Raw genomic sequence first — 26,664 nt, 5'->3', positions numbered from 1 at the left:
GGGAGTGAACCTGGGCCCTTGGCAGTGAAAACTCAGAGTACTCACCACTGGATTGCCAGAGAATTCCCCTTATGTAACGCTTTTTTAAAATATAAAGATACACTTTATTTATTTAAATTATTTACTGTTGGCTGTGCTGGGTCTTGGCTGCTGTGCGGGCTTTTCTCTAGCTGTGGTGAGCTGGGCTGCTCTTCACTGTGGTGCTCGAGCTCCTCAGGCAGTGGCTTCTCCTGCGGAGGACGGGCTCTAGGCTCATGGGCTTCAGTAGCTGTGGGTCATGCCCCCTAGAGCACGGGTTCAGCAGCTGTGGTGCATGGGCTCAGTTGCTCTGTGGCATGTGGGATCTTCCCGGACCAGGGACTGAATCCATGTTCTGTGCACTGGCAGGCGAATTCTCATCCACTGCACCATCAGACAAATCTTTCTGTTATACTTTTAACAGAAGTTGCCACACACTTTTAACCACCAGAGCCAGGAGGCTTGGGGAGCATGTGCCCGGGGGGTTTACCAGAATCCTGTGGGAAGATTGGAAAAAGATGCAGATTCCTACTGTAGATTTACTGGCTGAGAACCTTCAGAATGAGCCCTTACAATCTGTATTTTATTTTAATTTTAAAACAATGTATTAGGTTTTTTAAAAAATACAGAAAACTGTTTTTTTAAAAACCCATAAAACTGGTATATATTGCTGTAATCAGATAACCTATATTGGCATTAAGAAAATAATAGAAAGAGGAACATACTGGAACACTGTTATAGTAAAACTTTCCCTCTATGCTCCTTTCTTTAGTCCTTTACTAAAAAAATAATCACATATTGCTTTTCCCTGTTTCTGTCTAGATAATATTTTGGGAATCTACTTTTTGGGAAAGAAATGTACATACTGAATGTACAACTATTTTTATTACAATGTGAGGAAAACTCTAGAACATATGTATAAGTGTCCCTCCCTAGCTCCTCTTCCTTTATTTCCTTCTTAAACTGGGGACTGCAAAATCCACCCTCAGCTCTCTTTTTTCACCATCACCCAGCTGTGACAGCCCCTGCTCTGGAGAAACTAGAAGACACCCATTCAAGCATTCAGTTTGTGTCAGAGACACAGGTTGGGTTGCTTTAACCTTTGTGTGGTGATCGATACAATGTGTATTTCCACTCTGTTAGTGTTTATTGAGTGAGTCTTAGTCTGTTCACTGCTGTAACAAAATACCACAGACCAAGTACCTTGTCAACAAAATCAGTTTAATTCTCACAGTTCTGGAGGTTGGGAAGTCCACGATCAGGATGTCAGCACAGTTGGCTGAGGAACTCCTTTCCTGCTGCCAATTTATCATTGTATCCTCATGTGGCCTCAGGGGCCGGGGAGGTCTGTGGGCCTTTGTATAAGAGCACTGATCCATTTATGAAGAGTCTACCCTTATGACCGAATCACCTTCCAAAGGCTCTGCCTCCTAATGCTATATACCATTAGGTATTAGAATTTCAAAATACGAATTTTGGGAGGACACAAACATTCAGAGCGCCACACAGTGCTTTCAAAGTAGGCTAAGTAGTAGAAGAGACAGAAATGAATTAAGGTCACCATCATCCCCTTAAGGGCAAATGTTATTGGATAAGTAAATAGCTACCGTGTACCTGTAAGAAAAAGGAAGCTCTCATGGAGGTGTGAGAAATGAGCCATGGGTGGGCACAAAGATAACTGATGCTCTGAACCCCAGAAGTCTGGTTTTTCTCGGGAAATCGCTTTCACTGTTTAACTCCTGAATGGCTTTTGTTTGGGCTTCATCCATTTTGTGCAAGTGTCAGGAGCTAGTACCCTCATTAACTGAGCAGCTTAACCCATTCCTGGATAAAAAAGTCAGATCAAGTTTATAATCAGGGATTTCATGCGAGTTGTTTCTAAAAATTGAAGTGGATTTTAATTTTTCTTATTAGAGGAAAATAAAAATAATACGGGCAACAATGACTCTGTAAATGTTGGTGTGGTGTGTTCTTGTAATTGGGTTGAGTCGTTTCCATACACAGTTTTGCTCTGAAGGGTGAGCTACAGCTGGCCAGCAGTATGCACGTAGAAGACTCAAATGGGCAGAATCACGTTGTGGGGAACTTGCTTGTTAAGTCAAATTTCTAAAAAGCCCTGCTGATAAAAATATTAAAAATTTTAGAAATTAGTTTAACAAATATCTGTAGTTTCATATTTGAGAAATAACCACTATGAAGATTTAGGTATATTTCTTTCTAGTCTCATATATATCGTAGGGGAAGAAAATTTTTTAAAAAATTATTTATTTACTTATTTATTTTTGGCTGTTCTGGGTCTTCTTTACTAATGGGCTTTTTCTCTGGTTGCGTCCAGTGGGAGCTGCTCTTCTTAGCGGAGTACGGGCTTGTCATTGCAGTGGCTTTTCTTGTGGAGCACTGGCCCTAGGGCGTGAGGGCTTCGTGGTTGCAGCTCCTGGGCTCTCGAGCACAGGCTCGATAATTGTGGCGCATGGGCTTGGTTGCTGCACAGCATGTGGGATCTTTCCAGGTCAGGGATCAAACCTGTCTCTCCTGCGTTGGCAGATGGATTCTTTACCACTGAGCCACCAGGGAAGCCTGTTTTATTTTTTATTTTTACTACACTTTTAGGTTCTCTGGCTGGGGCCTTATAAATTATACCGACAGAAGACAAATTAACGAGAGGAAAGCAACCACATTTATTTTAGTTTTATGTGACATGGGAACCTTCATAAGGAAATGAAGACCTGAAGAAATAGTTAAACCTGAGTTTAACTATTAGTTTTTATACTAGATTTGATGAAGAATGGACAGTCATGGGCAGAAAAGTTTGAGCTAAAGGTAGTAAACTGGGGGAAACTTAACAAGGCCTATTCACTGGGCTTTGTCTTGGTGCCCCTATGCTTTCAGAGATTTCTTCCAGGTATAAGGAGGGCACCTCTCACATGCAGGTCTTATGACTTGTTTCACGGAAGATGGGGGAGGTCAGAGAGTCCTTTCCATATCTGTCATTTGCCTTTAAATATTATGTCAAGGAGCCATATTTTGGGGATAGCATGTTCTGAACTCCATCAATATTTAGAAAATTTAAATTAAATAATTAATTAAATTTTATATCATGCTTTTTTTCTTTTACTAAATATTATAATATGGTCATTAAGTATCTTTTGGAAACTTCATTTTTTTATTGGCAGCCCTGCATTCTACTCTATGGTTATATCATAATGTAACTACTGCATCAAGTTGTATCCTTTTCAAGTTTGTGTGTGTTGATCACTCAGTTGTGTCCGACTCTTTGTGACCCTATGGACTGTACCTTGCCAGGCTCCTCTGTCCATGGATTCTCCAGGCAAGAATACTAGAGTGGGTTGCCATTCCTTTCTCCTGAGGATCTTCCCAATCCAGGGATTGAACCTGGGTCTCCTACGTTGCATTTGGATTCATCACCCATCTGAGCCATCAGGGAAGCCCTTTTAAAGTTTATTCTAATCAAAATATACTGAGGTAAAGATTAATATTCTTCTTTGTATGATAGAGAATTTCTACAAAAATATCATAATCAGAAATTAACTTTTGGCAACATTCTCTTTGCTCTTTAGATATTTAGGTGATATCTCATCTGAGTCTAATAGATATGTCTAGTGCTTAAATATGTGCAACAGTGTTAATTTTCTCAATTTCTCTCATTTTGTTAGACATGAATCACCTGTTTGAGACATTTTTCTTTTGCTAATTGTATGTGTGTAACTTATAACAATACCCAGTAGCAAAAATTTATTAAACTCTGTGTATTGACAAATATTAGATATGGGAAATTATAGAGGTAAGTAGAATGAGGCCTCTGCTCTCCAAGAGATCCAATGTAGTGAGGCAAAGATATGAGAAGACTATAAATGATAATCAAATTTAGTTTATTAATCCACTAGTCTCTGATCTACAGTTCTGAATTAAAGGAAAGAAATTAGGCAGTAGAAATTACATATATATTTCTTCCCTTCTCTAGTGTTGGGAAAATAATACCATTGTGTTAAATATGTGTTAAATAAAATACATCCCTATTTCACAAATGTTATGTGTGTAAAGATATATATTTCAGGATTCAGTTCAGTTCAGTTCATTCGCTCAGTTGTGTCCGACTCTTTGTGACCCCATGAATCGAAGCACGCCAGGCCTCCCTGTCCATCGCCAACTCCCAGAGTTCACCCGGACTCACGTCCATCGAGTCAGTGATGCCATCCAGCCATCTCATCCTCTGTCGTCCCCTTCTCCTCCTGCCCCCAATCCCTCCCAGCATCAGTCTTTTCTAATGAGTCAACTCTTCACATGAGGTGGCCAAAGTACTGGAGTTTCAGCTTTAGCAAAATTATAATTTATATGTATGTATCTGATATCTCTCAGATATATACCTACCTGCCTATCATCTATCTAAGGCTCAGCTATTGATCCATATTTCTTTTCCTTTCATATTTATGTGCGTGCTAAGTCACTTCAGTCACGTCTGACTCTGCGACCCCAGGAACTGTAGCCTGCCAGGCTCCTCTGTCCATGGGATTTCCCAGGCAAAAATGCCGGAGTAGGTTGCCATTCTTCCAGAGGACCTTCCTGACCAGGGATTGAACCCACGTCTCTTACATCTCCTGCATTGGTAAGCAGGTTCTTTACCACTAGTGCCACCTGGGAAGCCCCTTATATTACTTAAGAGAGTCTCTTATTCTAGGGCTATTTTCATGGTTCTTCCTGCTTCAAGTCACTTCTCATCTTGCTTATTACTTCCAGATGAATATTCCCAACCCCCAATTCTCATCAGAATGTAGTAAAAACTAAGACTTTGCTGGTCCTGGGGCCACAGCTGATTCTGGGATTGTCAAGACAGTTGATCTTTGTGTTGGCCACGAACAGGACCAGGATCCTGCTGATAGTAACTGAGACCTTGAAGAGATGATCATGGTGGCTGTCATTGGTGCTTTCCATTTCTGTGGTGGTTGTAACTGGATAGCTCAACAGATGAGGTATGGAGAAAAGCACACTGGATGTAGTATACCAGAGTTTGAGGCCCATTTTTGTTACCTATCTTGGTGTCTTCAGTGAAGTCCCATGTAGTCTTAGTCAGCTTTTGTTAATCAGGATAATAATTATTCTAGCTTCCTTTAAAACTGTGGTAAAGAAGAAATCAGCTATGTATATGAAAGTTCTTTTAAAAGGATACATTGTTTCTTGAATATATAGAAGTTAAATTTTATCAGCACCCTGCTACTTCAAGGTCTGGCTGAACACAAATCCTGAAATATGATGACTTCCAACCAACTTCCATGTCAAACAAACATCTGTGGAGGATACAGTGAGACCTGGTGGTGCCAACAACTGAGATGAACATATAGAACATGTAGTTCCTTGCCTTGAGAGGGTCATCTTGTCTACTTCCTCTCAAAGGTGAACTCCTTGCTTACTACCCCTTTGCAAGAGCTGTCATGGAACCAAATCTTTGAGAATTGATGGCAGGCTACAACAAGATTGGCTGGCTATATTATGCGTGTGTGTGTTTGGGAGGGTGGGGACATGAGAGAGTGACTTGACTGTCAGATAAACATTCCGCACACCATTGCCTGGAATGGCAGTTTGTTGCTTTGCTATTTTTTTTTTTGAATGGGGAAATTGAATTCCATAATACCTTCCGACTTCTAAACATCACCTTTTCCAGGCAGCACTTGGTTGTTGTTGTTTAGTCACTAAGTCTTGTCTGACTCTTTTTTTTTTTTCCTTGCCCAGAAGATTATAAAAAGAGGCAGGGAACTGTTTCATATTCGGGGAAAATGCTTTGTAAGGCTTCTAACAGGTGTTGTCTGACTCTTTACAACCCCATGGACTGCAGCATGCAAGGCTTCCCTATTCTTCACTGTCTCCCGGAGCTTGTTCAGATTCAATTGAGTCAGTGATGCTATCTAACCATCTCATCCTCTGCTGCGCCCTCCTCCTTTTGCCTTCACTCTTTCCCAGCATCAGGTCTTTTCCAATGAGTTGACTCTTCGCATCAGGTGGCCAAAGTATTGGATCTTCAGCTTCAGCATGAGTCCTTCCAATGAATATTCAGGGTTGATTTCCTTTAGGATTGACTGGTTTGATCTCCTTGCAGTCCAAGGAACTCTTTCAAGAGTCTTCTCCAGCACCATAGTTCAAAAACATCAGTTCTTTGGTGCTCAGTCATCTTTATGGTCTAACTCTCACATCTATACATGACTACTGGAAAAACCATTCCTTTGACTATACCTTTTATTATTACCACTGTTTTCTGATTTCCTGAGCTAGCTTAAATTGCCTATTATTTACATCAGATTGAACCTCTAGGGAAATCTGTTTGTATCAAAGTGGTCAGAAATGAGGGGCTTCCAGGTGGTGCTAGTGGTAAAGAACTCACCTGCCAATGCAAGAGACATAAGAGACATGGGTTCGATCCCTGGAAGATCTCCTGGAGGAGGGCATGGCAACCCACTCCAGTATTCTTGCCTGGAGACTGCATGCATGGTCAGAAATGAAAATCTGTTTCTGTGCAAGTTTTCTACATTGTCATTCAGTTTGTGTGATATGCAACTTCCATATATCAATGCTGTCTTCTTGGACTGTGGAAACACTTTTTGGCTGAGGTTCTGATGTATTTTTTATAGTTGCACATATCTTATAAGATCAGTGTGAAGTAGGTAAGTGATATTTTTTATAATTCTGTATTTTCTTTAAAAATCAGTCACTTTATTCTCATTGAGCATGCAGTTAATAGTATATAGATTTCTCATTTTCTTCTCATTTACTCACATAATTATCTTACTTTTATGAATGTATGAAAGCCAGTCTCAGATTTTATCACCAGCATGTTTCTCAAAGTCCTAGAGAGTGGTGTACACTACACGATTGTTTTATATAAATAATATATCTATCTTGATTTCAGACCTTTTCACAATTATTTTTATCAGTCTTTTCTTGCTTTCTCCTGAATGTAATCTTACAGTCAAGTTATGGAGGAAAATAAAAAATTTATGGTAGAGCTTGACTTTCTGTTTTCCCAGAACAAGGTCTTCATTGCAGTGCATCTTTCAAGGTTTCTTTCTCCCAGGAACTCTGCCAGAAGACAGCATCCTGCTCCCAGACTCCTTCCTCTGCTGCACCCAGTCATTAGAAATCAGTGAAAACTCTGCAGTTGGAAGGCCCATTAGCCTCACAGGGGCTGGCAGGAAATGAATTTGCTGTACATCTCCAGTCAAGGACAATGCCATTAAGGGCTGCAAAGCTACCATATCTCAGAGTAAAGATTTTCAAGTTCTATTAACAGCGTACCCTTAAGACACTTTCATTTCATTTTGATTCAGGGCTGGAAACCCAAGAAGCACAGGTAGATAATTGTGATTATTGAAAAAAACAATTAAATTCCATAAGTGAATCTCTACATTGAGTTAGCTGAAGAATGGAACTCTGGGTGTTGACTGTTCTTTAATGACCATAGTTGAGTCTGTTTTGAATTTTCAATGGTATTTCCTTTTTAAAAAGGCTGTTTGTTGGTAATGCCTTGAAAAACTACACTGCCAAATTTCTGACTTCCATTCCCATTGCCAGTGGTAACAAACAGTATTTTATATATTCTTTTAGAAATAATGACAAGCATCTAAACTGTCTCAAAAGTAGAATTAGGTTCGTATCCTTCATCACTGTAATGTGAATTTAAAAATGTAAAATTACTGTGAAAGAGATTGTCAGCCATTTGTAAGATGTGACCCAGTTTGGATCCTGATTTGAAAAAAATTGTAAAAAACACACACACAAAAGAAAAATTCAACATTCTATTTCTTCTTCCAAGTACTGGCTGATTACATGGGAATGTTCACTTTGTAAAAATTCAGCAAGCTGTGTACTTATAAATGCTGCAAGACAAAATTTACTTATTTATGAGGCAAGCCAGGAAATTGAAGCGATGAGTAGATATTTGATAATATTAAGGAATTTTTAACTCTTAAAGTGTGATAATGGTATTTTTGGTAAAGACATGTAATAAAGTATTAATGGATGAAATCTAGGATTCCCTTTAAAATAATCTAATGTATGTTTCTGGGAATGGGGATAGAAATGAAACATATTGGTCATGATTTGCTAATTATTAAAACAAAGTGATTGGTACATTTGGACTTATTGTACTAGTCTCCTTGGTTTTTATATTTAGACAGTTTTCCATTAATAAGAAGTGAAAAATATTTTCATGAAATCGTACAGCTCTACAAAAAGCTGTAGAATATAATAGTAGTGTAACAGCACAGCCGAGCATGGCCAAGCACAGCCCTTAGCACTATAGTCTTTGTTGGGTGCTGAACCCCCACACCCGCATCCTGTTAGTAGATAGGGGTTACTGTGGGACCATTAGTGATCGTTACTGGTCCTACTCAGCCATTGGTTGGTACTGTGCCCCTCCCACAAGCAACCAACTGTCAACGAATGACCGTTAGTGGTCCTGCTCAGTCATTGGTTGGTGCCAGGCCCCTCCCACAAGCAACCAACTGTCAGTGAGTGACCGTTAGTGGTTATGCTCAGCCATTGGTTGGTGCCAGGGCCTTCCCACAAGCAGCCAACTGTTAATGAATGACCCTTAGTGGGACCATTCAGCGAACTGTTGGCAGAGTCGTGGTCCTCAGGCAGAGAGTGAGGTAAGACGTGGATCTTGGGTTTCTCCATGGGGCCCTCCAGCTCAGCAGGCCTCAGGTCAGCATGTGAGCTGGGGGGTCCAGGAACAGGCTGGGGGCTGTGTCCTGCAGGGCTCCAGAGCCCTTGCCAAGACTGCCCACTGATTAGGCTGAGGCCTTGAGGTGGCAGTGAACTTCTCCCTGATCCCGACCTCTGTGAAGTAATGGCAGTAGCCCTCTGTCTGGGTCACGGTCTGTGGGGCCTGGCCCCTGCCATCGGTTGGCCTGAGGAGTCTGAGGGCCTGTTGGGTCCTGGGCATCTGGTTCCCTCAGTGGTGACAGCTGGATATGGTCTAAGGGAGCTGCCAACTGAGATCTGCCTCTTCAGCCAGGACCTGGACCTCGGTGGGTAGGGGGATAGTTGTACCTAGGGACCTTCCCTTTCTTGTTAGAACAGAGAATAACATTTGTTTGGTGGAGATGTAGAGAGCATCATTACCTGACAACACATGTACTTGTGTTTCGATAACAGTCGTCCTTGTTTAGTTGCTAAGTCATGTCTGACACTTTGAGACCCCATGGTCTGTAGCCCGCCAGGCTCCTTTGTAGCCCGCATTCTCCAGGCAAGAATACTGGAGTGGGTTGCCATTTCTTTCTGTAGGGGATCTTCACTGACCCAGGGATTGAACCCACGTCACCTGAATTGTAAGCAGAACCACTGGAAACAGTAGCTGAATCTAATAGTGCTAACCCATGTGCCAGGTTCTATTTAAGTGCTTAATACATATTCAATTATTTGATCTTCATGTACTCTTGTGAGGTATGTTTTATTTTTATCCCCATTTTACAGATGAAGAAATTGGGTTAAATAACTTGTTTCGGGTCATAGATCTAAATAATGGTGGATTGACATGGGTTCTTGTGAACCCATGTGTATCCTTCTCTCAGCTTAAAAAAAAAATATTTAGCATAGTCAAACACCACTTACATGTGAGGTTGAACCATATATGACATTGCTGTTTTTGTTGGCGAAAAATGATGGAACATTGGCAATATCATGTGGCTTAATCTGATTGTGCTCCTGCTCAGTTGGTTTAACCCCATATCTTGTCCCAATTACATCCTCCCCACTAGTACTCACGTGAGTAACTAACATCATTCTGATATATTTCTTTGTACTCTTATTTCATATATATATGTCCCTAACAGTAGATGGAATTGTCTCTCATGTTTTAAAAGTTCATATAAATGATATCATACCATTAGTATTAATACCATTAGTAAATATAATACCATTAGTAATTATTAAGTCTTATTATTTTTTATTTGGCTGCTGTTGCACAGCATGTGGGATCTTAGTTCCCTGACTAGGATTCAAACCTGTGCCCTCTGTGTTGAAAGGGCAGAGTCTTAACCACTGGACCACTGGGAAAGTCCCTTGTTAGTATTTTTGTAATTTGCATTTTACCCTCAGCTTATGTTTAGAAGGTACATTTATGTTGATATATTTTATAAATATACTGTGGTATACTCTGGCATACTATACAATTGAAAATACATAAACTAAAGCTAAACTTCTCATTTTCACTTATTTTTCAATGTCACTTATTCTTTGGTGTGCATTACATCATAGAAATATTGGTGTACTGCATTCCTTTTTATTAGTTGAATAGTATCTATTCTTTGTATGGGGTAAACCAATTTATTTAACTAGCTCCCTAATGGTAGACATTTAGATTGCTTCTGTCTTTTGTTATGACAAGCACTGCCCCTACAAGTGTATTTGGCATACTTGTATGATTTACGTTCAAAGGATAAATACGTATCAACAATGGCAACTTAAAAACTTTACAATTAGTGGATAAAAACCCCACATTGAACTTCTTTTCCTTCTCGAACATATTTGATTGGGTTTTATTTGGTCCTCCCTGAAAATATTCCAGATGGTTCTCACTGATTCTCATGACACTGTATTTCATTTGTTCTCACAGAAAAACATACCCTCCCACCCCCACCACATCTCTAGTGCAACTTTGAATGTGCGTGAATCGACAAAGCAGATAATGTGGCTGAACTGGAAAATGTTTACTTAGTTTGATGCTGTGGCCAATAACATAAAAAAGAGAGAAAGAACCAGAAATACGAAGAAGGAGGAAGTTTTCACATAATAATATATTGTCATATAGAAATAACCTCAGTGTAGCTTTGGTGAAACAGCTGCTTGCTCTTGAGAGAAATTCATCTTCAAGGGTCTAGGGGCTGTGGATGCAAAAGATGGAAGGGTTTGTACATCTAGATTGTTGGTGGAAATATTTATCCTTTTTAATTGATCCAGTTTCACATTTATTTTGCCACCTCTCCTTGATCCCTAATATATCTTTCTGCATAAGTCTGGATTATCAACAGCCTTTTTGTTGACCCTCAATGGTTGAGGCTCTTGGAAGCAGTGACTCTTGCTCACATAAAACCTATAAAGATACGGGGAAGCCTGAGCTTCAGTAATGACTGCTCGGCACACCGAGGTGAATCTTCTCTGCCAAGCTTCCATTGCCCTTGTGCTATTGCTACACGCACTTGTAGAAAGAGATGAGGTGCTGGAATGACTGGAAAATAAGTCGTTAGCACTTGGTGTTCTTTTTTACTTCCAAGCTTTTCTCTTATTCCCATGTTAGCAATCCTTAGTGGTCAATGTTCCTGCATTGTAGGTGAATTTTTAGTTGAAATTGTCTTGGAAAACTAGATGCTTTTTTTTTTTTTCTCTGAATATGAAAGTTTATTTTGTAAAAGGTTTCAGTTGCCCTCACTTCAGAGAGAGTCAAAGAAGATGTTTCAATTAAAGAATTATGGCTAAATTAAAAAAAAATAAAAGCATACAACTAGATGCAAGAAAGAACATTTTAACATCTTAGAGGGCTTCCCTGGTGGCTCAGATGGTAAGGAATCTGCTTACAATGCAGGAGACCTGGGTTCAATCCCTGGGTTGGGAAAATCCCCTGGAGAAGGAAATGGCATTATTCTTGCCTGGAGTATTCCATGGACAGAGGAACCTGGTGGGCTACAGTTCTTGTGGTAGCAAAGAGTAGGACACAACTGAGCAACTAACACTATCACTTTCACATGCCTTTAAACTTTCTTACTACTTATGCTTTGCTTTAAAAATACTTATAAAGCAGACCCAGTTATTATGCATTAGTAGAAACTCCAATACTTTGGGCCACCTGATGTGAAGAACTGACTCATTTGAAAAGACCCTGATGCTGGGAAAGAGTGAAGGCAGGAGGAGAGGGGGACAATAGAGGATGAGATGGCTGGATGGCATCATCGACTCAATGGACATAAGTTTGAGTAAACTCTGGGAGTTGGTGATGGACAGGGAGGCCTGATGTGCTGCATTCCATGGGGTCTCAAAGAGTCGGACATGACTGAGTGACTGAACTGAACTGAACTGATGATGTATAATGTGGGCCATCTTTTCAGATGCTTATTTGCTGTCTGTATACCTTCTTTGGTGAGGTGTCTGTTAAGGGCTTTGGCACTTTTTTTAATCTGGTTGTTTTGTTATTATTGAGTTTTAAGAGTTCTTTGTATATTTTGGATAACAGTCCTTTTTCAGCTATGTCCTTTGCAAATATTTTTTTCTCTTGACAATGTCTTTTGCAGAGCAGATGTTTTTAATTTTAATGAAGTCCAGCTTATCAATTAATTTTTTCATGGATCATGCCTTTGTTGTTATTGTTCCCAAGGTCAGCTAGGAATTGATCTCCTAGCTTTATAGTTCTTGTATTTTACGTCTAGGCCTGTGATCCATTTTTGGTTAACTTTAAAATGAAGAGTGTAAGGACTTTGTCTAGATTCATTTTTTTTTTAACATATGGATATTCAGTTATTCCAGCACCGTTTGTTGAAGAGACTACCTTTGTTCCATTGTTTTGCCTTTTCTCTTCTGTCAAAGATCAGTTGGTTATATTTATGTGAATTTATTTCTGTCAACTCTGTTCTGCTCTGTTGATCTATTTGTGTATTCTTTCACCAATACTATGCTGTCTGGATTACTGCCACCTTATTGCAAATCTTGAGGTTGTGTAGGATCAGTCCTTCAATTTTGTTATTCTCTTTCAATATCATGTTGGCTGTTCTGGATCTTTTCCCCCTGCACACAAACTTTAGAATCAGTTTGTCAATATCTATAAAATAACTTGCTAAGATCCTGTTTAGAATTGCATTGGATCAATAGACCAAGCTGGGAAGAACCGACATCTTGACAGTATTGTCTTCCTATCCAGGAAGATGAGTATCTTGATCATTGATCAGAGTATTGTTTATATAGACCTTATACATGTTTTGTTAGATTTATACTACCTAAGTATTTCTTTTATTTTTGATGTAATGCAAATTTTATTGTTTTTAATTTCAAATTCCAGTTGTTCATGGTTGGTGTATTGAAAGTAATTAGCTTTTATATATTAACTTGTATCATGGAACCTTGCTATAATTGCTTATTGGTTTCAGGAGTTTGTTTGTTTGATCCTTTTGGACTTTCTACATAGATGATCATGTCTCTGCAAACAGACAGTTTTGTGTCTTCTTTCCCAGTGTGCCCTTGTGTATCTTCTATTTCCTTTTCTTGCCTTACTGCATTAGCAAGGACTTCCATTATGATGTTGCAAGGAGGTGGTGAGAGGGAATGTCCTTTCCTTATACCTGATCAGATTGGGAGATGTACATCTTTTTTGTGTGTGAAAAAAGAAAAGGTTTAGAGAGCATCTGCTTATTATGTCAGCACACTGATGGATATTTAAATACCTTTGGTTATCTGTTACACATAGGTATAAAATCAAATATTGTTGTTTATGGTACTCAAGTCACACTTGCAAATTAATTTATTTCAGTCTCAACTGATAGGCACTCTTGTTTTTAAAGTTTTGTCAATTGTGCAATGGCAAAATGAAAGTAAGATTAGGAAAAAAAGAAGGAAAAATATAGCTCGTGTTCAAGGATCTTCACAAGTGACCCTAATCTACTGAATTTACCTTTTGCTATCCCCTGGATAAACCATTCTTTAGGGTATACCTGTGTTTTGACTATTCCTAAAATATATCACACTAGGCTTTTTATTGTTGTTGTAAGGAAGTTCATTAAGGTAATCTTAATGAATATAATGAATGTAAACACCTTAAGATATAAGGGGTTTATGGTAAATGCTAAGGACCTAGACTTTGTTTTCTGGTGTCTTTCTGGCTGACTGCTCTCTTTGCTTCCCCCTGTTCAATCTTCTCTGCATTCTCCTTAGGAATTCTGGAGGGAGTAGTCTGATTGGACTAATTTGTCTCAAAAGGGAGATGATGATTGGAGACCAAGGAAGTGGAGAAAGGCCTAGAGAGAAATGACTTTTTCCAGAGGCTGTAAGAATGCAAAAATAAAAATACTTATATTTATTAAATTTGTAGTTGAATTTATTCTGGGCTTAGGAGTGTGGGAAGAAGCAATATGGCCTATAAGGACAATAAGGACAACATAGATTAATGAATTCTTCAGATCTTACCAGTGATTTACTCAGGTATATGGTTTGTATTCCCTATCTGCCTTATACTCTAGTAAATCTGTGCTTTAAAAAAAAAAATTAAAGTATTGTTGTTTGTTATGCAGTTGCTAAGTCATGTCTGACTCTTTGCAGTAGTTGATTTATAATATTGTGTTCATTTCAAGTGTACAGCAAAGTGGTTTGGTTATACATATATATGTATATGTTTATATTCTTTTAAATTTTTTCCATTATAGTTTGTTATAAGATATTGAATATGGTTCCCTGTACTGTATAGGAAATCCTTGTTATTTATTTTATATGTGGCAGTTTGTATCTGCTAATCCCATACTCCCAGTTGATCCCTTCCTTGCTTCTCTTTTGGTAGCTGTAAGTTTGTTTTCTGTCTATGAGTCTGTTTTTGTTTTGTAAATAAGTTCGTTTGTACTGTTTTTTGGAGTCCATATATAAGTAATACCATATGGTATTTGTCTTTCTCTCTGACTTACTTCACTTAGTATGATAATCTCTGCGTCCATCCACATTGCTGTACAGGCATTAGTAAATCTGTCTTTTGATCTCTGTGTTGTGGATCACAGCAGTTGGTATTCAAAGTCATTTTTTTTTACAATTCAGATGTGACATATTTAGAAGAAAAGCACAATAGAATAAGTTAGAGAAAAAGAAAAAAATCGGTCGGAGAGTACATAAACCAAAAGGTCCAGGACCTGAGGACAGAAATCTCCCTCTCTTTGATCTTTGGAAGAAGCCAGAAAGTTACTGAAGATGGTGACCGCAGGGGATTCACTGAGAAGTTCCCCAGACACCACAGGACTATGCTTATATGCTCTTCTAATATAGTAGAGTGTTAGTCATTCAGTTGTGTCCAACTCTTTGTGATCCCATGGACTGTAGCCCACCAGGCTCCTCCGTCCATGGGATTCTCCAGGCAAGAATACTGGAGTGGGTTGCCATTTCCTTCTCCAATATAGTAGAGGTAGTTTACAAAGATGTGCATTGGGCTACCTAGTTTATCCCTATGGAAAAAAGAGAATGAGTAAGAGAAAACTCATTTAGACATTTTGGACATAAGAAAGGTGATAAAAAATGGATGAATTTTGCTGGTGAGAAGGAATGAATAAATTCTTTGTCCACAGGGACCTTGAGGTAAGTAGAAATAATTATTCTCAATGATGTGCTTGAAGTATCAGGTCGCCAACCAGTTGATCTCGAACTCTATCTTGTTGATTTCTGAGTCAGCTGACTAGATTTCCAGCAGAGTGAGGGGGTCTTATAGAAGGTTTTTCTTTGTAGACAGGTGGTCTCATTGACTGTTGCCTTCTTAAGGGTTTTTAGTGGTTTTTAGAAAGGCGCTTTTCCTCAGGAAAATGTAGGACTAATTTATCAAAGTATCATGCCTCTGTATTACTCATATTTATAGAGTATTTCTAGCTTCCACATTTTAAAGATAGTCTTGGTAAATTAGAATATGTCTAAGAGCCCAAGGATATGGAAGATTGTTAAAATACTGGGAACTCTTCATGTGATCGCTTCTTTTAATTGTGAAGATGAATTAAATTTGTTTCATGGAGCCCCAGAAGTTTGGATTATTGAGTGGAAGCTGCAGAAAGCAAGTTTCTGCTTAAAATAGGAAATTTCCAACACTTCGAATTATTGGAGAGTGGAATTAACCACCTTGTGGAGCATGATATGTTATTAGTCAGCTGCCAAAACAAAATTCCATGCCCTAGGTGGCTTAAACAAGAGAAATTTGTTTTCTCACAGGGCTGGAGGCTGGAACTCTTAGGTCAGGTTCTGGCTGATTGAGTTTCTAGTGAGATCTCTTTTCCTGGTTTGCAGATGGCTGCCTTCTCACTATGTCCTCTCATGGTCTTTCCTCAGTACATGGAGGGAGAGGGAGAGAGAATGAGCTCTGGTGTCTCGTCTTGTGAGGACACGATTCCTTTTCCGATCAGGCCGCCTTTGACCTCATTTAATCTTAATTACTTCCTTAGCAGCTCCATCTCCAAATCCAGCCGCATTGGAGTTAGGGCTGTAGCAAATGAACTTTGAGGGGACACAAATAAGACAGGAGAAGCCTGTGTTTGGAGTGTTTAAATAGAAACTGGTTGCCATCTGTCAGGGAAGTTTTAGAGGAAATCCTTGAACTAGGAGAGTCTTGGCCAGATGCTGTCAGTTTTCTGAAGAACAAGGTCAAGCTGTCAACTTTTGAAGACAAGCATATATTGAGGCACACATTTGAAAAAAAATTTTTATTTTATTCTGGAAGTCTTGGGAGCCAAAATGATAGATTTTGGAAAACCAAGGTAGAAATAAAGAAAACCTCTAACCTCTAGAGCTGCTTGTACATAGTTAGATTTGAGAATTGAAAACATTAAAATCTCCCTAGATAGAATTTCAGAATATCTTAATTTTCATAAATAACAGAAATAAAGGGAATGTATATGTATTTGTTATATTGTTGGTTCTTTAAAGGAAAAATTTATAATAACATTTTAAATATGTTGTATAATTCATGGATGTTGATAACTTTTTGAAATTAATTAATTAATTTTATTATTAGTATTGTTGGTTGCGCTGGGTCTTGGTTGCACTGGGTCTTGGTTGCTGTGTGCGGACCTTCCCTAGTTGTGGCAAGCAGGGGATACTCCCTAGTTGCCGTGCACTGGCTTCTCCTCATTGCGGTGGCTTCTCTTGTTGCACAGCATGGGCTCCAGGGCCTCTGGGCTTCAGTAGTAGCGGCATGTGAGCTCAGTCGTTGCAGCTTGAAGGCTCTAGAGCACAGGCTCAGCTTGCAGTGCATGGGCTCAGTTGCCTATGGCATGTGGCATCCTCCTGGACCAGGGGTTGAACCTGTGACCCCTGTATTGGCAGGCAGACTCTCAACAACTGGACCACCAGGAAAGGCTGATAACTACTTTTTGAGAACATAAACCTCATTTAATTTTGTTCTTCAACATGTTCCAACAGAATTCCTGATTCAATAGGCAATGAGGTAAATTTTACATCTGTTAGGATATCAGAATTGAACCTAATAACAACTAAACATTTGAATGATTCGAAAACATTCTTATGTAGGTCATATCTCCTTGGAACTTGAACTCTTTCTTTTTCTCTTTATTTTTTAAATGATCAAAATATGGTACATTTACAGGAGACTTGGAAAATACAAAACAAAGTTACATATAGTTCCATTGTACATCACAATTATTTTTTAAGTAGATAAATTAAGATTTTAGTTGGAGTTTCAATATCAAGCTGTATAAAATTAATAGAATGAGTATACAGAAAAGTAGAAGGATATAGTATACTTGAAAAGCTCTATGAACCAATTCAACATAATTAAGGTTTACACAATTTTCACACAATAGGATACAAATTCTATTCAAGCAACTTGATTCTTTTAGCATGAAAAATGGATGATAGTTTGCATTGTTCAGTGTTGTTGATGACTATAGAATGGTTACTAAGAGGACAGTCATCATCTTAGGTCTTTGATATTTACTCTGGGTCTCACAATTTTTTTTTACTTATTGAATTTTTTGGCCATGCTGGGTGACATGCAGGATACCAGTTTCCTCACCAGGGATCAACTCCGTGCTGCCTGCAGTAGAAGAGTGGATTCTCAATCACTGGACCACCAGAGAAGTCCCACAAAAATATATACTTTATCCTAACTGTAGCTTAATAAATATTTGGTCTGCTACAAGATGTTAGAAAAATGTAGATGCTACACATCACAATTGTCTACCTTCCTTGCTTAGTTGATTTGTTACTTTTTAGAAACATGGAGAAATGATGGGCCAAAAGGAAGGAGAGAAATAGAAAAGTTTTGTCCTGAAAAAAAGGAGAATGTGAATTTTATTTGCATGGCATCCTATTCTTTTGTTTTTGTTTTAGTATATATTTGATACATGCTTATTATAGAAAGCTTGAAAAAGAGTGCATTATTTTTAAACTTACCATCTGTTACCTTGAAACTAGATTTTTCTGGGGATAACATGAACTCATCATCCCTTTTGATCTAAAATTATAAAATAAAACCACAAAAATGTGGTTTACTTTAAAAAGAACTTCAATTTTTAGAATTAAGAACCAAAAAGTATTAAACATATAAGAAAATCTTCAAATTATTTTTTTATCTTTTAATACCATTCTTTAAGTTATTTTGCCCCCCAAATTAAAATGTCACAAATGAGCCAAAAGTTGAGATAGGTTAGTTTATATCAAGATTATTGATATGAAAGGCTGGAATATTATTTATATTTTGCTCAAATAATGTAATTATAGGCATTTTAGTTATACAATAATGGCTTAGAAAAGTAGTTTTAAGAAAAGTAGTTTTTATCATTATGATTTACCCTTAAAACCCTTTGTAATGAATTTAATCTCATCATGCAATTAATTATTCAAAAGTAGATAGGAGTTATTTTGTGTTTTAGTTTATCACATGCTGAATAACCAAATCATAGAAAATCAAAGACTGGAGTATCCTTAGAGATGATTTTGGTCAATTTTTATCTTTAATAAATGAGAAAACTCAAGCTCAGATTACCAGCTCCCCCTTTCCCACCAGCCCCATTGCATTTCATCACATTTCATTTGTGGGTTTATGGCATAATGAAACAAACTGTTAATTTCCATTTCAATCCAGTGTGTTGGAAGACATATAAACAGTACAAGAGACTCTGAAGTGATTCTGTGACAAAAGTGGATTTCATTTTAAGACAAGCCATAAAAGGTCATGAAAATCCTTTGGAAAGTTTTCATGCAGTTAATAGCTTATTTGTGTAGATTTCTAACTTGGAAGTCTTATAAAATCAATTGCTGTGTAATAAGATTTCATTTATAAGAATTTGATATATTTAATGCAGTATTTTGATAGACAAGTCCCCTGTTGTCTGGAAGAGGAACTGGTTATTTACTGGAAGACACTCAATTGGTTGAATGATTAATAAAAACAGAGTGTATGGTTATCTTATTTATCGCTTTGGTTATCTGTAGCCAATAAAATCAATCCCTTAACAAATACTCCAGAAAATGCAATTAAAGTATAATTAACTGTACACGGTCTTAAATGCTTGTAGAGGAGTGCACTATACAAGCTTGCATATAAACCTAGTGATTTTCAGGCATCAGGTTTAATATCTTAAATCAATATGAGGCAGGGCTGTTTTCCTTTTGAGCCACGGGAGGTACTGAATGCAGAGATAAGAAGCACTTTCTTCTGTTACCTCTAATTATTCTTGTTGGGAATCAATTTTTAAGTGCTTTCATCAAAGAACAAACTTGCTGCCAAGAGCCTTATTTGCTGGACAACATAAAAGTTTAGGTATAGATTTTTGTTTTCAGGGTAACATCAGTTCAGTTCAATTGCTCAGTCATGTCCGACTCTGCAACCCCATGAACTGCAGCACACTAGACCTCCCTGTCCATCACCAACTCCCGGAGTTTACTCAAACTCATGTCCATTGAGTTGGTGATGCCATCCAACCATCTCATCCTCTATTGTCCCCTTCTCCTCCTGTCCTCAATCTTTCCCAGCATCAGGGTCTTTTCAAATGAGTCAGCCCTTTGCATCACGCAGCCAAAGTATTGGAGTTTCCGCTTCAACATCAGTCCTTCCAATGAATATTCAGGACTGATTTTCTTTAGGATGGACTGGTTGGGTCTCCTTGCAATCCAAGGGACTCTCAAGTGTCTTCTCCAACACCACAGTTCAAAAGCATCAATACTTTGGTGCTCAGCTTTCTTTATAGTCCAACTCTCACATTCATACATGACTACTGGAAAAACCATAGCCTTGACTAAATGGACCTTTGTTGGCAAAGTAATGTCTCTGCTTTTTAATATGCTGTCTAGGTTGGTCATAACTTTTCTTCCAAGGAGTAAGCTTTTTTTTTTTTCTTTAATAGAAAATTATTTAAATAGTATACATGTGTTCCCCATCCTGAACCCTCCTCCCTCCTCCCTCCCCACACCATCCCTCTGGGTCGTCCCAGTGCACCAGCCCCAAGCATAATTTCATGACTGCAGTCACCATCTGCAGTGATTTTGAAGTCCCCGAAAATAAAGTCTTTTCCACTGTTTCTTCATCTGTTAGCCATGAAGTGATGGGACCGGATGCCATGATATTTGTTTTCTGAATGTTGAGTTTTAAGCCAACTTTTTCACTCTCCTCTTTCACTTTCATCAAGAGGCTCTTTAGTTCTTCTTCGCTTTCTGCCGTAAGGATGGTGTCATCTGCATATCTGAGATTATTGATATTTCTCTCGGCAATCTTGATTCCAGCTTGTGCTTCATCCAGCCCAGTTTCTCATGATGTACTTTTGCATATAAGTTAAATAATCAGGGTGACAATATACAGCCTCTATGTACTCCTTTCCCGATTTGGAACCAGTCTGTTGTTCCATGTCCAGTTCTAGCTGTTGCTTCTTGAACTGCATACAGGTTTCTCAAGAGGTAGGTCAGGTGGTCTGTAGTCCCTGCTCTTTCAGAATTTTCCACAGTTTATTGTGATCCACACAGTCAAAGGCTTTGGCATAGTCAATAAAGCAGAAATAAATGTTTTTCTGGAACTCTCTTGCTTTTTCGATGATCCAGCAGATGTTGGCAATTTGATCTCTGGTTCCCCTCCCTTTTCTAAAACCAGCTTGAACATCTGGAAGTTCACGTATTGCTGAAGGCTTTGGAGAATTTTGGGCATTACTTTACTAGCGTGTGATATGAGTGAAATTGTGTGGTAGTTTGAGCATTTTTTGCCATTGCCTTTCTTTGGGACTGAATGAAAACTGCCCTTTTCCAGTCCTGTGGCCACTGCTGAGTTTTCCAAACTTGCTGGCATACTGAGTGCAGCACTTTCACAGCATCATCTTTTAGGATTTGAAATAGCTCACCTGGAATTCCATCACCTCCACTAGCTTTGTTCATAGTGATGCTTTCTAAGGCCCACTTGACTTCGGACTCCAGGATGTCTGGCTCTAGGTGAGTGATCACACCATCATGATTATCTGGTCGTGAAGATCTTTTTTGTATAGTTCCTTTGTGTATTCTTGCCACCTGTTCTTAACATCTTCTGCTTCTGTCAGATCCATACCATTCCTGTCCTTTATCGAGCCCATCTTTGCATGAAATGTTCCCTTGGTATCTCTCATTTTCTTGAAGAGATCTTTAGGTTTTCCCATTCTATTGTTTTCCTCTATTTCTTTGCATTGATCTCTGAGGAAGGCTTTCTTATCTCTCCTTGCTATTCTTTGGAACTCTGGATTCAATGGGTATATCTTTCCTTTTCTCCTTTGCTTTTTGCTTCCTTTCTTTTCACAGCTATTTGTAAGGCCTCCTCAGATAGCCATTTTGCTTTTTTGCTTCTTTTTTCCATGGGGATGGACTTGATCCCTGTCTCCTGTACAGTGTCACAAAGCTGCATCCATAGTTCATCAGGCACTCTTCTATCAGATCTAGTCCCTTAAATCTATTTCTCACTTCCATTCTATAATCATAAGGGATTTGATTTAGGTCATACCTGAGTGATTTAGTGGTTTTCCTCACTTTCTTCAATTTAAGTCTGGATTTGGCAATACAGTGTTCATGGTCTGAGCCACACTCTGCTCCCGGTCTTGTTTTTGCTGACTGTATAGAGCTTCTCCATCTTTAGCTTCAAAGAATATAATCAATCTGATTTTGGTGTTGGCTACTGGTGATGTCCATGTGTTGAGTCTTCTCTTGTGTTGTTTGAAGAGGGTGTTTGCCATGACCAGTGCATTCTCTTGGCATAACACTATTAGCCTTTGCCCTGCTTCATTCTGTATTCCAAGGCCAAATTTGCCTGTTACTCCAGGTGTTTCTTGACTTCCTACTTTTGCATTCCAGTCCCCTATAATGAAAAGGACATCTTTTTTTTGGGTGTTAGTTCTAAAAGGTCTTGTAGGTCTTTATAGAACTGTTTAACTTCAGCTTCTTCAGCATTATATGTTGGTGCATAGACTTGGATTACTGTGATATTGAATGGTTTGCCTTGGAAATGAATAGAGATCATTCTGTCGTATTTGAGATTGCATGAAGGTACTGCATTTTGTACTCTTTTGTTACTATGATGGCTACTCCATTTCTTCTAAGGGTTCCTGCTCACAGTAGTAGATATAATGGTCATCTGAGTTAAATTCACCCATTCCAGTCCATTTTAGTTCGTGGATTCCTAGAATGTCGACGTTCACTCTTGCCATCTACTGTTTGACCACTTCCAATTTGCCTTGATTCGTGGACCTAACATTCCACGTTCCTATGCACTATTGCTCTTTACAGCATCGGACCTTGCTTCTGTCACCAGTCCCATCCACAACTGGGTGTTGTTTTTGCTTTGGCTCCATCGCTTTATTCTTTCTGAAGTTATTTCTCCAGTGATCTCCAGTAGCATATTGGGCACCTACCGACCTGGGGAGTTCATCTTTCAGTGTCCTGTCTTTTTGCCTTTTCATACTGTTTTCTTTTTGCCTTTTCATACAGGGTCACATAACTCTTTCTAAAGAGGGAGCCACTGGCAGAAATTGACTCCATAGTCAACTGTGAGACAGAACAACAAAATGATTCTGGGCTAAAAGAGTTAGAAAATAATTAGGTTTGAATCCTAGTCCTAGGACTTGCAAGCAAATGACTTTGGGAAATGCTAATTGCTCTAAGCCTTAATTTGGTCATCTATGAAATGAGGATAATATGTTCGTTATAAGAATCAAATGAAATAATGAATGTCAAGCACCAGTGGCAGTATCTGGTATGTGCTACAGGTCTTATTTCCCTCCTTGTTTCCCTGCAAATCCAATTCTACTTCCTTTGGATTCCTTTGGAGACTAAACTGCAGAATAACTGAGGTGGGGACAGAGAACACTGGGTTACTACAGAAGCCATCTTTTCTCTGGACACTGTGTGTGTAGGAAGGGGATTGGGATTCCCATTCTCCAGTGTGCCCCCTTCCTAACCCTTGCCCCATTTTCTGGCTGTGTAAATCCAATTAATTCCAGTTCCCCAAAGCCTCACCTCTGGTTATATTACTTAGAATCTTGACATGAGGATGAAGGCCTGCATTCCAGTCTAAAGTGATCCAAGATTTGTCCCAGTTGCTTATAGAATCCCAGTGTTCAGGTAAGGTTGGTTACTGTTATTCTTCATGAAAGATAGACAAGACTACAGATGTTAAAGTAAGATAAATGTTAACAGGATCAGAAAAGGAAACTGGATTAATCTTTATTTTTTTTTTGATTAATCTTTAAAACAATATGGGAAAATATATAGTATAAACTTTACTATTTTAACAATTTTAAGGTAAGTGTACAAGTTTAGTGACATTAAATACATTTGTAATGTTGTGCAAGCATTACTTATATCCATCTCTAGAACCTTCTTTTTTTGACTTTGCCATGTAGCTTGTTGGATCTCAATTCCTTGACCAGGGATTGAACCCAGGGTCTCAGCAGTGAAAGTACCCATTCCTAATCGTTGGGCCATCAGGAAATTCCCTCTAGAACATTTTTATTCTTCCAAAACTGAAAGTCTATACCCATTAAACAGTAAGTCCCTATCCCCAGCCCCTGGTCACCACTGTTCTACTTTCTATCTTTATTTGAGTATTCTAGATACTTCACAAGGGGACTCATACAGATTTATGCTTTTGTGACTGGCTTATTTTGCTTACCACAATGTTTTCAAGGTTCAACCTGTATTGTAGCTTATGTCAGAATTTTCTTCCTTTTTGTAGTTGAGTAATATTCTACCTATATATCGGAGAAGGCAATGGCACCCCACTCCAGTACTCTTGCCTGGATATATATATATATATATATAGATAGATACATACACCCCACATTTTGTTTAGCCATTCCTCTGTCAATGGATACTGGGGTTGCTTCCATTTCTTGACTATTGTGAATAAACTTTTAAAGACATGAGTGTATAAATATCTGTTCAAGTCTCTGCTTTCAGTTCTTTTGAGTATATACCAAGAAGTAGAATTACTGGATTAAATGGTAGTTATGTTTATAATTTTTTGAGGAATCGCCAAACTTTTCCATGGTGACTATATCCTTTTACATTCCCACCAGCAGTGCACAAGAGTTCCAGTTTCACTATATCCTTGCCGACACTTGTTCTTTTCTTTTTTTTTTGGATAATGTAATCCTGATGAATGTGAAGTGGTAGATTAATTTTAAAGAAATGATGCATAACCTGTCTAGGCTCCATGTGTGTAATGGGTGCCTGTTAAATGAATGAGCAAGAATTTGCATTTCATATATGAAATGAAATATCATTAGAAAATAATCCAGGATGTGTTACAGTACAACTTAATCATCTATCCATTAATGAAATGGAATGTGTGCCATGCACTACATTAATTATTAGTTCATATTTCAGTAAAAAGTGAGCCAAGACAAATGTGGTTCTGATAGCTTGTGGTTAACAATGTTGGATTTGTGATCTCCGATGATGTAGATTTAGCTTTGGGACCAGGAACCAGACTTGATCACTCAAGAGCTTTTGTGTAGCAGAGTTTTATTAAAGTGTAAAAAGCGACAGAGAAAGCTTCTGACATAATCAGAGGAGGGATGGAGAATGCCCCCCTTGCTAGTCTTATCAAGGCCTTCTATACTTTCATCAGACCCACTCCCACAACATACATCTTAAATTAACAAGATTAGAACTAAGAATAGAAAGGTCTTTTGGCTCTAGAGTCCATATTTTCCAATCTACATTGTTGGTAATGATACTGTATTCTAGTTTTTGTGACACATGTATTTTCTTTTACAAATTAATACATGTAATATATACATATATACCAGCTTCCCAAGTGGCTCAGTGGTAAAGAATTTGCCTGCCAATGCTGGAGATGCAGGAGACAAGGGTTACGTCCCTGAGTTGGGAAGATCCCTTGGAGAAGGAAATGTCAACCCACTCCAGTATTCTTGCCTGGAAAATGCCATGGACAGAGGAGCCTGGCAGGACACGACTCATCACGTATGCACACATACATACATACACACATGTATATGTATATATGTATAAAGTGTATATGTATGCATGTATATATATATAATTTACTTCATGGGATTCAAGCCCCTGGGGGTACTGGAAGTGAAATAGGCCCTAAAGGCTATAAAGCACTTATTGTGTGTAATGAATTTATTTCTCTTTCCATCTAGATTGGGAGTAGCTATTTGCCAGCCTTGGAAGAATTGAGAAATAATCTCTCATATAATTTTCTGTATTCTTTGTTCAGATGAAGAACCCCTGTTAAGAAAGTCTACCTCAGTGACTTTGTACTTTTGTATGAAACAATAAAATCGAGCTTCTGAGCCTGCTAAGCTGAGGACTGTTCACTGGACTATGATAATGGCAGAATCATGGTGGAATCAGTCAGCTCTACTATCCTATTACTACTTCCGCTTTTTGTACAAATTCAGAAAGATAAGGAGGACACGTGTTTGGAGCTGAGTCACAGTCAGATTTTCTTGCTGTGCAGAGGAGACTGGGCTGTTTTTGGAGGGGAGAAGGTGGGTTTTATTTGTCTTATGCCCAAGTAAACAAAATGCTGTAACAATTATGCTCCCATTTTGTTTATTATGCTCAAGTCATGTGTTGAACTGCCTCCCTGAACATACATGTATAACACTTTGTTAATGGGATTTGCATTCCTCTTTCTACCTATGTAATTTCATGATGCAAAGAGCTGACTCATTAGAAAAGACCCTGATGCTGGCAAAGATAGAAGGCAGGAGGAGAAGCGGGCAATGGTTGGATGAGAGGTTGAGTGAAGAGGATGAGATGGTTGGATGGCATCTCTGATTCAACAGACATGAGTTTGAGCAAGCTCTGAGAGTTGGTGAAGGACAGGGAAGCCTGGTGTACTGCAGTCCATGGGGTTGCAAAGAGTTGGACGTGACTGAGCGACTGAACAATGAACAACAAATAAGTATTTATTGAGATCCTACTATGTCCCCAATACTAGGCTTTGTTATTGTTGTGCTGTGCTCAGTTGTGTGTGACTCTTTGAGACCCCATAGACTGCAGCACGCCAGGCCCCTCTGTCCATGGGATTCTCCAGGCAAGAATATTGGAGTTGGTCCTGATTATACAAAGGTGATCCTGTAGTGTATTGGTGGTGAAAGACAAGTGAATAGGCAATTATAATTGTGAAGAATTAGTAAATGACATGGAGAAGGCCAATGGCACCCCACTCCAGTACTCTTGCCTGGAAAATCCCATGGACTGAGGGGCCTGGTGGGCTGCAGTCCATGGGGTCGCTAAGAGTCGGACACGACTGAGCGACTTCACTTTCACTTTTCACTTGCATGCATTGGAGAAGGAAAAGGCAACCCACTCCAGTGTTCTTGTCTGGAGAATCCCAGGGATGGGGGAGCCTGGTGGGCTGCTGTCTATGGGGTGGCACAGAGTCAGACATGACTGAAATGACTTAGCAGCAGCAGC

The 26,664-nt window shown here is 38.8% G+C and overlaps 1 long non-coding RNA gene across 1 annotated transcript; it reads left to right on the top strand.

Annotated features, from left to right (window-relative positions):
* Positions 1–7,751: 7,751 nt before the first annotated feature.
* LOC112447035 (uncharacterized) lies at positions 7,752–25,541 on the top strand. The gene is made up of 3 exons (XR_009494819.1): positions 7,752–8,675; positions 23,243–23,328; positions 25,457–25,541. It is a non-coding gene; the product is annotated as an uncharacterized lncRNA (long non-coding RNA).
* Positions 25,542–26,664: the final 1,123 nt, after the last annotated feature.

This window comes from Bos taurus, chromosome 6 (genome assembly GCF_002263795.3).
Source record: "Bos taurus isolate L1 Dominette 01449 registration number 42190680 breed Hereford chromosome 6, ARS-UCD2.0, whole genome shotgun sequence".
Classification (NCBI taxonomy): Eukaryota; Metazoa; Chordata; class Mammalia; order Artiodactyla; family Bovidae; genus Bos; species Bos taurus.
This window is presented reverse-complemented; position numbering and strand designations above follow the sequence as displayed.